Raw genomic sequence first — 11,090 nt, 5'->3', positions numbered from 1 at the left:
GATCGATAGATAGATAGATAGATAGATAGATAGATAGATAGATAGATAATCAACTCCTTAAATATATATTTATGTGTTGGTTATAATGCTTTTATAATCATGTTAATCACTTATGCTTCCATCTTAGTCAAACTAAGCTCTCAGTTTCCCTTAGATGATTAATTAAATAATTTATTGATATAAAATTATTCAACAAATATTTTGACATTTCTTTAATCGTGTAAGTCATTCAAGATGCAAAAAAGCCAAACATTCTTAGTTCCAGGTTGCACTGATAAGAAACGAAACTTTATTTATGTGGCACCTTTTCAAAACAAATCCATGAAGCAAAACAAATCAAGTGAAATATGAAGAGGATCATACATCTTGTCTTTCCTCTGCAAGCTGCAAAATCTCTGCAAGCATGTGCAAACTGACGTATTTTAGTTAAAACAGCCTTTTAAGGGGGAAAAAAATGCACATCATATTAATTAATAAAACTGATTAAAGTTGTGTTAAAAGTTGTGATCTTATAGGAGAAATCATAAAATTATGTTTTTTTTTTTTAATGCGGGCTATTTGTTTATTATGTTACCTGTTTACACTAGTGGCCGATAATCGTCATAGGTCGTTGTGTGGATTTAAGATGCAACTAACAACATCAATAAATAAAGTTACCGCTGCCATCTCTTCTCTTCTCTGCGTGTGCGTGTCTGCAAGTGCCGTGAAAGCTAATGACAAATGTCGCATTTAAAGTAATAACGGTCAATAACTGTATCCTGCCTTTACTACGGCCGCTGCACAAATAATAAGTTTTCTTTGTGTGGCAGTAGTGAGCTGACGTCAGGTCGGTTCCTTGAAGTGGAGCTGAATAAACCTTGAGAAGAGTCTCCTTCAATCTGCTGTTAGTAACTAACACACACACACTCACACACCGAGACTCAATTACTGCCCAATTCCCTTCTTTATCATTCGTCCCCGACCTCTTTCATAACCAAAACCGACCAAGGAAAAAAAGAGGCGAGAAGAAGACCAAGCCGAAGTGTTAGTTGAACTAAAAACCCACGTTGGAAATAAGTAAAGTGTCGAAACTAAAAAAAGGTAAGTGTTTTATTTCACTGACGCTGTTTTCCTCACATCACAGAACAAGCGATGAGCTGCGTAGAGCTGGCTCCGTTTCTAGTTTCTTAGCTTTTTTTTCCTCCTCTCTCTCTCTTTCGGCTTGTGTTAACTGGTTTATAGATAGTTTCTTGTTTTCTGTGTACGCTGTAAACCATTCCGTCTGTGTGTCCCGTAGCGTTACAGTTGGTTAAATCCGTAAAGTTTCCTCTTTTTTTTTTTTTATAAAGAAACGAAGTGTTTCTTTTTTTTTTGCCTCCTCTTCTCTGAGTGGTGGTGACCTGATAGTGGGAATCGTCTTTGTGTCCCTCTCCTTTTTTTTTCTTTCTCCTCTCTTCGCACACGCTTGTTTTGTTTTTGTATTTGCTAACTTATCGTCGAGGATTTGAACTTTTTTAAAGGCTTTATGTCGTTGTCTTGTTTGTGTTTTTTTTGTAAACGTTTTGTCGTTGTAACCGTTTAAAAAAGAAAAAAAGAGAAGTGCGAGGCAACACTGGACAGCCGTTGGTCCTCGCGTGCCCGTCCGTTAAAACAAACCGTCCAGTTTAAATACTGCCCCCCCCCACACACACACACTCTGTCGACGCGAAAATAAAAATACATACATATCAAACATCGGCTCGGATTAACTTTGACGTATAATAATTCATTTCAGAGTTAAGAGTTTGAGCTTCTTTTTTTTTTTTCTTTCGTGTTTGTGCTAGTCATATTGCCGGGGAGCTGCTGCCGCTGCTGCTGCCGCCGCTGCTGCTGCTATCACGGTCGCTTCCTCAAACCGAGAGGCATGCAGTCAGGCCAGCCGCCGCTTGGCCGAGTTGTTGAAATTTATCCCTTTGTGTATATTACAATATCCTCCATTTTTTCTGCCCCTTCCAAAACAACAAGCCACTCGCCATCTTGGTTATTTTAAATTCGCCCCCCCCTCCTCTCTCTCTCTCTCTCTCTCTCTCTCTCTCTCTCTCTCTCCCTCTCTCTCTTTTTCTCACATACACAAACACACAGGCTACTTTAAAAGGAAATGGATCCACGTTTTTTTTTTTTTTTCCTGCAAGTTTTACCAAAGTTTTAGACTTGTAGACGTGTGTGTGTGTGTTTTTTTTTAAAAAAGAAAGAAACTGAAGGTGGTTTGTTTGAAGTTTATCTCACAGAGGGGACAGTTTGTGTTTATGGACGAGACGTTTGCTTTAAAAAAATAATAATATATAAAGTGACGTAGTGTTGTATGTCAGGGGTGGTGTTTTTTTTTTTTTTATTAATGGAGAGACAGGTGGCATTTTTGGTGATCACATAAAAGCATTTGTGCTATTTTTAACCATATGTGTTGTTAAATGTGATTTGTAAGTTTACCCAGTGCTGCTTTATGTTTGTCTTTGCTACTGGGCATGAATGAATGAAGGGAGGAAGGAAGGAAGGAAGGAAGAAAGGAAGGAGGGATATTAATGACTAAGAATCCTATTGAGGGAATAAGAGTTAAAATGAAACTGGATGTCACAGCCAGATAAGAGTGATCAGATGTCCTTCGAATTACAAAGGTGTTTAAAATAATTAAGTGATTACAAAGGTATTTAATGCTAAATTAGTGCTCTGTTGTTTGCTCAAAGTTGAATTGATGTGAGATTGATAGGTTGACAAGTGTAAGACGTGCACGCTCGCGTGCATCTGCACGGTTTGAATCGCCCCTGACTGAGCTGTAATACTGGTTTGCAACAGTTTAGACAGGAGACTCCTCGCTGAAAGAAATGGTGACCTTATTTCTGTCATCCATCTTACAAAAAGGTGTTATTTTAGCTCGCCGCGTTCGCCCTGTGCTGTCCCTCCGAGTTAAAACTTGGATCTCACTTTCTTTCTTCCCCCCATGTCCTGTAGGCAGTTTAAGAAAGAGGAGGGGAAAAGAAAACAAACCAAACAAATGCTTTGAAATGGAAAATCTGATCATTTCACCTCCCACCTCTTTTGTTTGCCCGTTTATTGCTGCAAAGCTGGAGTGCAGAGGAGCAGATGTTTAGCCAAACATGAAGGCGCGGTGCCTCTGTCCTTATGGGGATGGCTCTCCCTCCTCTCACTGCTGATGCATCGACATGACAGCTGCTTGATTTCATGGAGCTGCTAAGAAGCCATTAGTGGTATCAGTGAATTGAGACGGAACAGTGTCTCTCAGTTTTATACCACTATTACAACTGTCTATTGTTAGCGTCATTTTGCGCAGATTTGTTTGAATATATATGTTCATGTGTGTGTGTGTGTGTTCATGTGTGTGTGTGTGTGTGTGTGCAAGTGCTGCAGCTGAACATACAAACCAACAAGAAGTACTAATATATTTGTGCAGTGTGTTTTCCAATAATTTGAGAGAGAGAGAGTGAGCAAGAGCAAAAGTGAAAAAAGGGGAAACAAATCTGTCAGAGTTTGTTTGCCATGTTGGTTTGAAATGAAAGCACACTGTGCTACCTCAAGCACACTCAAATCAGAGATGTCTCTCCTTGCCAGGCCAAGAAAAAAAAAAAATCAACTCTCGGCTGGAGTTTTATTCTCTCTCTCTTTGTGCTTTTCTTTCTCTCAAATTGGAACTGTTGTTTTTGAAGAGATAAAGGAGGACTTCCGCTTGACTTGAACATTTAGGAATTAAGGATAGACATAGTTAAGCCCTATTTGCATGTCTACCAAAGTCACAGCAAACGGTTGCTATTGACTAAGCTGATTAGGTGAAATTAGGTTCACGAGCTCTGTGTCTGGGGGTGCTGAATCTGACAGAACTTGGACAGCTTTTGAGAAGACAATCCCATGTGCACACATGGCTGTATTCTCTATAATCCTTTACTACTGAATATGGGGCTATCTTTCTTTTGTATGTGCGTGGAGGAAACCAATAGATTTGAAAATTAGGTGAACTGGAATTCATTAGGTGTGCCGGGATCGATGAAGTCATCAATATGAGGCAATGCTCGCTTCAAAATATGTTCGAGCTTCACTTCAAATTGGGAGTGATGATGCCCGGTGTGTCAGGCGTGTGTGGATGATTCATCTGTTACGAAATGCGTGCTTTAATTTATTTTTGTCATAGCACACTATGCGACAACCGCTATCCTGTTTTGAATGGAAAAAAACTAGCAAGCTACTTTTCTTGCGTGTCTAGAAACTTTTGTGATGATTGATGAGGTTGAGGATGAGTGATGAGGAGAGCTCACTTCCACATTTTGAGATGTAACAAGACTTGTTTTCATTTGACATTTGGTCCTTAGGAGTTGAACTACTGTAGAAAAAAAAACATACCTTAAATCTACAGTGAATGAGTCAAGCAGAGTTTTTAAGAGTTTAACAACTAACATTAAACTTGTAGAAATGTATCTATCCATATTGGTATCAGAATTTGCAAAAAAAAAAAAAAAGAAAGACCACAGAAATTATCAGTAATCTTATATAATATTTCAGCATTGAATGTCCCTAGCAGTGAGTTTGTTGCTGATTAAGCCTCTCACTGACTTCACCCTGGGCTACAGTGCTGTATTTTCTCTGTGAGGAGATATCATGTAAATGATGTATGCTTTAGGCATGATGGCAGAAGACTACACTGGTAATGACAGAAAAATGGAACTAATATACTTTTTTATGATCCATATAAAGTGCTTAAGAGTCGGGTGCTAGATAACTCCTAACCCAAATATTTCATCGCACTGATGTCAGTATTTTGAATTAAGATTAACAAAGATTAATTAGACCTACAAACAATCTATTGATAATAATGGCCATCTGGGAGCCCTGTCAAATCTCGACATGTTAGCGCTGCTGACACAGAGCTGTGAAATTTAGAGAGGAAGTAGAGGTCTGCTCTGTGTTAACCAAATGATTCAAGAACTAATGTTAGACAGAGTCCTGATCATATATCCTCATCCTTCCCCATCGGCCAACCATTTACATATGAATGTGCATAAGAGCACACAGGAAAACAATGACGAATGAAATAATGTACCAAGAAACCTCAGAGTTTTAACAGATGTTTTTGAAGTAGGCATTATTCCTATAGGGATTATTGTCTTTTCAGAAGAAGACACGTTTTAGCGAAAGCCCTAAAAGCTTCTAGGCATTAGATTGATAATGCATCTTATTGTTACAGATCAAATTGGTGACGTGCCGCGTCTCTGTCTTGGTCTACTGTTTTGTGCTGTGTGTTACAGGCCCATGCAGGCAGCTCGCTTATTGATACGTGTTTGCACGGCCTCGCAGGTTAATGTCCTCTCAGCTGCAAAGTTGGTTAGCTCTCAGATGATCTACCTAACCTTATGTTACCTTGCTATTTTGGTAACACTGCATGTTCGCTGGAAGTCCTGATAATCATCAGGGTACACAAATAATTGTCTAAAGTGCGTGCTCAGTGACAGCAACAGCCACTTTTAACACGAGCCTTGTCAAATATTCTGGCTGTCTTTGACCATAAATGTCTGTGCCTGTGTTTGTATAATGGGAAATGCATCTATATTTTGAAAACAAAGCTAATGAGATAGGGCACATATGTCTGCCGTTGTAGAAACAAATGAACAATCTCAACTGTTAATTAAGACGTAACAACTCAACACCCATTTTATTTTTCTCTACATTTCTGTGTGGATTACATATGGTGGATTAATTACCAAACAATAAGCAGTGTAAAGTGCAAGTGGGTCACCCCGTGTTGACTTTCAGCAGACAGAAGACAGCAGCCAAATTTGGGAGGGAAAGGCGATAAGCTGCTTCTTTGCTGTTCGTCCCCTGGGCCTCTATTTATCATTCAATGTGAGAATTTCCTTGATGAAAGTCAAGGTTGTTTGTGCATGCTCTGTCTCGTTGGGATGCCTGTTTTTCCACCAGCAAGGTGAAAAGGTTGATTTTCCCCTCCAAAGAGATGCCTTGTTTGGAAAGTCCAGGCTAGTTTCTTTTAATGAAGTCTCAAAAGGTCCTGATGATTTTTCCACTTCAGGGCTGTTTTTTGTTTCGTACATTAGCGAGGAGGTGAAAATGCAGATGTACCTCTTGTGTTTGTGGAGCCATAGAACAACAAGTCCCCATAATTCACTGTTTGTCTCCATCACATATTCATGTGGTAAAGACACAGGAGAGAAGGTTATCGCTTTATGTGAGCTGAAAGCATCCATTTAATGTGTTCTTTATAAAACATTAGAGTGACAAGAAACTAAAAACAACAACAACATGGCATTATGAATGCATTGCTTTTCTTGAAAGGAAATCACATCAGTGTTATTTGGCTTCATAAAAAAAGAGACATTAACTGAACCAGGCTTGATTGGAAACACATAAACATGATGTTAGGGGATTTTGTTTATCTAAGAAAACCAAACAAGCTGGGGTTTTTTTTTGTCATTTTTCTCGCTACCTGTCCATCTCGTCTAAGTGCCCATCATTTTGTTTCAGCAGGATCTTGATTATGGAAATGGCAATGAGGTCTGGAAAACCTGCTATTTAGTTTGATGTTTACCACACCTTGACATCTGCAGCAGGGTGCCTGTATTTACACTTTTCTCATGAATTCATCCATGCTGGCTGCGCTCAGATGGGAAAAGGATACTGGGAATGGAAAAGAAATAGGAAGACTGTTTCGGATGTGGGAATGGGAATGATATTGGTTTCTCTATTGGTGTGCCTCCTGGGTCAGTGGGGTTCTTGATGATACTATAGAATAGCTTGTAGCAGGCAGGGGAGCTGTGAGCCTTGGTGGGTGTTAAGATGCACGTAGACACACAGACTCATACACACATAAACATTCACACACACACACACACACACTTGCTGTCAGAACACAGGCATTTACGCATAGAGACAGGACGCACACACACACACACACACACATACACACACACAAATGCATGAGATTGTGCCTCGACAGCCCCCATTTATTGATCTTCTTCAGCATTTAAAATCTGGTCACTGCTGCCACAAAGGCTTTTTATTTTAGCTGTGCTGGCAAAGCCTGCTCCAGGCTAAGCCAGAATTTTAAATATTTAACTCCTACGGAACGCCATGAGAAATGACAAGGATAGAGAAAAACAAACAGGGAAGCAGTTTTTAGCTGTGCAATAGCTATATGTGTGCATGTTCAGAAACGTGTTTTATGTAAACCACGCTGGTACAATCAGCTATCAATATGTTTGGCTGTGTAAGCTCTACACTTTGGAGGAGTCTGCATATACAGCAACCTTTCCATCACGTTTTTTTTAACTTTACATCTTTTATTTCTCTCCAGAAATAGTTACAGAAAATAAATAAGCATTCACCGTGAATTTGACGTAACTCAGTACTGACCTACATGGCCTTACCTTGTTAGTGGCGCATGCTGAAATGCTAGCAGTCATTGGATTAGTCATTACTGGACCTGGGACAAGCTGCTGTTTTTAGCATTTTAAGGTTAAAAATGGATACTCGTGTAAAGAGGCGACTGAATGACGTCTAATCCACTGAAGCCTAGCCTATAGCACGTAATCTTACAGTCATTACCATCTCTTTCTCTGAGCATACTGTATTTCTCTTTCTCGGTTCTCACTGGACTCAAAATAAAGTACTGTATTAAGAAAAAAATGAATTTCCCCTTTTTCTTCTCATTGTTCAGTTAGTCCCAGGTGGTGTAGAGGAAATGATCTGACTAACTGTGTTCACACTACATTTCGAAATAATTTGTCTTGAAAAGGTCAAAGCACATTTAAGAGATTTCAAAACGCTTTCCACATTGTAGTGAAAGTGGATGTTGCATTAAACATCACTTATTAAAAAAACACCACGGAGCCAAACCACAAGGTTTCCCCGTCCAATTGAACCTGCTGCTGTTGTTGTTTTTCTCTTGTCCAGCTATGAAAGCCTAGCCCCTCTCAGTCTGTGGCATTGTCCCGCTTTTCCCCCGTCTGTCTGTCCATCTGTCTCTCTCTCTCTTACTCTGTCTGTCTCTCTCTCCCTCTCTTTCCCGCTTGTGCTCTCTTTCTGAACGATGACACTGAGAGACAGCTGTAACGTGAGACGCCTCTCGATCCTGGCAGGGGCTTCGAAAGCCGAGGCAGAAGGGAGGGAGAGGGCCTTTATCTGAGACTGGGGGCGCTGACCTCCCTCATTCCCCTTCTCTTTTTCTCCTCCTTTCTCTCCCTTGTCTCTACGTCTGCTAGCATATCCTATCCTCCCCCCACCAACAGAAGCCAAGACTGCACTCTTAAAAAAGTCTTCCCCATAGCGGAAACCTGATGAATGAAATAGTGTGTGTTGTTGCTGTTTACAACATTTAAAGCTGCATGTATTTTTTGTCCGAGTCGGATGGATGTGACTTATGTTACGTTGTCAGTGGTTTGCAGAATATAGTGAGTCATATTTGAGTGGCATATGTTTGTGATCTGTGTAACGACACTTTCTGTGTGCGTGTGCGTGTGCGAATGCGCTTGAATGTAGATGGAAACATCCACACACACACCCCAGACTCTAGGCTATGGCTGCTAAATCCTCTGTGAGAGCTCCCGTGTGTAATCCAAACATTTAGAGCTAATTTAAGCATGCAGGCAGGAGCAGCATCCTTTAGGAAACAACAGCTCTCTCTCTCTCTCGCTCTTGCTTTCTCCATCCTCCACTGTGTGTGTGTCTGTGTGTGCTATGTAGGTGTTTGTGTGTGTGTGTCTCGTTGTCGCTGGAGGGAAATGAAAGCACTCAATCACTCACCTGTCAGAGTACTTCAGATTCTGTCCATAACACACACACACACACACACACGGACACAGACACATATGTGCATACACACTAACCCCTGAGGGTTTGACAGGACTGGCCCTTTATTGACTCCCTTGATCAAGGAGACAGCAGATCCATTTAATAGAAGCTCCACACACACACACAGGCATTGAAATCAAAGTGGATTCACATCTGCTCACCACACAGCTCAACTATACCCTTTTCCTCTTATACAACAATGCCGGCAGTCATTTAAAACTGGAGCTATATTAGGCGTTGAATTAAATTCTGAAAGCCAATACTAATAGACGTCATGTTTTTTCATTGCGTGGTATGTCAATTCCTTGTCATAGCTGCAGTGTCATTACACCAAAACAGCTCGGATTCGCCTCTTCACCACATCTTGTGTTGGAGATGGAGTATAATCATGTCATGATACCAGCCCAGTCTGAGCTATAGGCATGTTCTGTTGGCCTTGGCCTCTTGTGCTCCACAGTTGGCCGTGTTTTGTGCTGAGTGTTTTGGAAGGCCAGTTAGCCAAGAGGGTGCTGGGAGGAGATGTGACAGCTGTGTTGGTCACGGCTACTCTGACCTTCACACGTCATCTTGATGGATAATCAAGGCTGTAACGATACACTGAACCTGTTGTGTAGGCCTGTGCTGGCCTGATTATCCACTGGTGATGATCTGGTCACATACTGTACTGATATCATTGTTCCAAATGCAACTGTGGACACTCGTCAGCGAGGCCGGGCTGACTCCATATCTGAATGAGATTTATTTTGCAAGGGGGAAAGCAAGAAAGGGAAGTGGATTGGCTAATGCAGCAACGGGGCTCTCGGCCATTAAGAGATGAGTTATCATGGCAACATAAAAACAGTGCGTACGTACACAGACAATCCAGCCTGCTATATTACATATATATATATATTCTACCTCTCACAAATGGATAACACTAATGTTCTGAGCTTTTCACCAGTCTCAAAGCGCTTTACTTTGTGTGTGTGGTGTAACCTGTTCCCTTGAGATGGCACTTGCTCCATCAAGTCAAGGAAGAAACCATTTAGTGGAATGACAAACACACACATATATTCACACACGTACACACAGCACCGGGAGGCTTGGGAGGATTTGAATTGCACTTAGACAAACGTTTCTCACACAAGTTCTTTATTCCTCCACCCGCTTCCTACTTTGCCCTGAACATACACTCATTCACATACAAAGGTACTTGCACAGAGATTCCATTTTGTCAGCTTTCAGCCCCAGATCATGTAACAATAAAAGATGCTGCCCTGCAGTGAAACACTGCCAGTAAATCACAGGGCAAAGAAAGCTGGGAGAAGCACTTATTTTTAAGCAGTATGAGAGACCACACTGGGAGGGGGGAAGGGGTTGAGACAGATAGGGTAAGACACAGAGGGGGAAAGAGAGAGAGAGAGAGAGAGGAAGAGAGAGCTTCTTTGTGCACTGTGTACGGGCATTGTGTGTGATGAAGAGATGAATCACTGCTATTTAGGGATTGGTTTCCTGCAACTGATTGTGTGACGACTCGGTGGCGGACAGACTGTCAAGACTTGCCTGTTTTGTTCTGGGGGCTTCAGGAAAATGTCTGCGGCCAAGTCTCGCTAGCTCACTCCCACAGGGCCTGGTGTGCCAGAGATCAACAGAGACAACAGAGACAAACACCTCACCAGTGTCGCTCTTCTAACAAGGCATCAAATATTTAAAAGCAAGGGATTTTAGGCCAATCTCAATGTGTGTATCTTGAGAGTACACTTGTTTTCCTTGCTCAAATACCAACAGTTTTTTGTAAAGAAGGGTTCACATGAAACATACTGTGAAATATCTTTTTCGTTCTTTCTCTTCCTCTCTTCCTCTCCTCTTTTTCTTTCTTGTTTTTCTCTTTCTTTGGTACAAAATCCGACCCTTGTATTTAACCCCCCCCCTGAGAGTATGAGTCCTAAAGTAAAGTCAACATCTGTGTGGCTGAGGCAAAGGGAGGTAGATTAGGGAAGCCAAACAAGACAATTCAGAGAGACATCATAACAGTTAGGTTGTACACTGTCCATGTGCAAGCATGCCTGGAGTGTAAATGCAGGTAATTATAACTTTGCAGATAGTTCCTGTTTTTCAGTTTCTTTCTTTTTCTTTTTTTCATTTTGCCTTTAAAGTTAAATTGATGGAAATTACTGAGCAGTAAAAGCAATGACAATGATTTTAATCATTACAAGTTTACTAGCACAACTTAGTAATTTGTTGTATCATTTTGTTTAAAGCAATAAACAAATAGTTTTGTGTAACTT

General features: G+C 40.9%; 1 protein-coding gene across 12 annotated transcripts in view; it reads left to right on the top strand.

The window, feature by feature from the left end:
* The first annotated feature begins 535 nt into the window (after nucleotides 1-535).
* Nucleotides 536-11,090, top strand: part of baz2ba (bromodomain adjacent to zinc finger domain, 2Ba) — a 64,146-nt gene continuing 53,591 nt past the window's right edge. For 7 of the 12 annotated variants that reach the window (XM_019262333.2, XM_019262337.2, XM_019262343.2 and 4 more), the window contains exon 1: nucleotides 536-1,080. The gene's annotated coding sequence lies outside the window, so the exon portion shown is untranslated. The remainder of the gene's footprint in view (nucleotides 1,081-11,090) is intronic. The other 5 variants (XM_019262342.2, XM_019262340.2, XM_019262341.2 and 2 more) reach the window with 1 other exon arrangement.

The sequence above is a fragment of the Larimichthys crocea genome, chromosome VIII (genome assembly GCF_000972845.2).
Source record: "Larimichthys crocea isolate SSNF chromosome VIII, L_crocea_2.0, whole genome shotgun sequence".
Taxonomy (NCBI): Eukaryota; Metazoa; Chordata; class Actinopteri; family Sciaenidae; genus Larimichthys; species Larimichthys crocea.
The sequence above is the reverse complement of the archived record's forward strand: the minus strand, read 5'-3'. Positions and strand labels throughout refer to the sequence as shown.